A 1,417-nucleotide genomic window follows, 5' to 3' on the forward strand; every position below is an offset into this window, starting at 1 on the left:
ATCAGCTACCTCCTGCACACCCCACACTGGGGATCGAGACCGCAACCTGGGCATGTGCCCTTGACCGGGAATCAAACTGTGACCTCCTGGTTCATACATCAACACTCAACCACAGAGACACACCGGCCTGGCAAAGAAGTCTGTTTTTGTTTTTGTTTTGTTTTTATAGTACTTCTTATGATCTGTTTCTCACTCATGTGCTTGTATGCTTAACTCATTTTGTATTCGGCTGTAATTACTCGATCCTTTGGGGCAGGGATTGTGCCTTCCTCATTTTTCACACACTGGCCTGGCAAAGAAGTCTGTTTTTGTTTTGTTTTGTTTTTATAGTACTTCTTATGATCTCTTTCTCACTCATGTGCTTTGTATGCTTAACTCATTTTTTAAAAATGTATTTTATTGATTTTTTACAGAGAGGAAGGGAGAGAAATAGAGAGTTAGAAACATCGATGAGAGAGAAACATCGATCAGCTGCCTCCTGCACATCTCCTACTGGGGATATGCCCGCAACCAAGGTACATGCCCTTGACCGGAATCAAACCTGGGACCCCTTAGTCCGCAGGCCGACGCTCTATCCACTGAGCCAAACCGGTTTCGGCTGCTTAACTCATTTTGTATTCTGCTGTAATTACTAGATCCTTTGGGGCAGGGATTGTGCCTTCCTCATTTTTCGGTCACCTATAGGACCAAACACAGACCTCACCTGCAGTGGGTCTTTAATAAACATTTGCTGAGTTAAAAATGCTGAATATTTATGGTTTCTCCATCCTCTATAAAATAATTTGTGTTTGCTGTTGATGCAACCTCTTTCCTTATTTCAGTATGCCTGCAAATTCCACCAGAACAGAGTGAGCCTGCAGCATGACTCAGCAATGTACGGTCTGAGTGTGGTCCCTGCTCTCCTAGTTTCCAGAGAATGGAAGTAAGTTTGTTCTAGCCACACCAGGTGGCAGTGTGACCCACACTTGCATGGCCACCAAGGCAGGTGTATGTGGAAAAACAAGGCAGTGATTCTACAAGGACAACATTTGAAAATAATTTAACACAAAAGGGTTAAGTGAACTCAATTTTCTGTATTCTATTCAGAGATTCCAAGACTCCTGTGACTTATATAATTGCTGCTGACGGAAAAATGAAAAAAAAGTTTTATTATTTTTGTGTACTGTCAACAGGTACACAGAAATAAATATGTATCCTGGCAGGCCAGAGTAAATCTTGCATTTCTATAAAGAAGTAGAAATGATCATATTGAAAGTTAGTGTTATGGTATTATTTTGTAAATATGAGAATAGCTTTAAAAGGTACAATTATTCTTCAGAGTTCAAACTATCCTACCTATAAAAAATTAAGAGATTAATCTGATTATCAAGACAGTAGTTTTGGAGTTATAAAATGATTGGATTTTGGTGCAGGTGAA

The sequence above is a fragment of the Myotis brandtii genome, unplaced genomic scaffold (assembly GCF_000412655.1).
Source record: "Myotis brandtii unplaced genomic scaffold, ASM41265v1 scaffold115, whole genome shotgun sequence".
NCBI classification, from domain to species: Eukaryota; Metazoa; Chordata; class Mammalia; order Chiroptera; family Vespertilionidae; genus Myotis; species Myotis brandtii.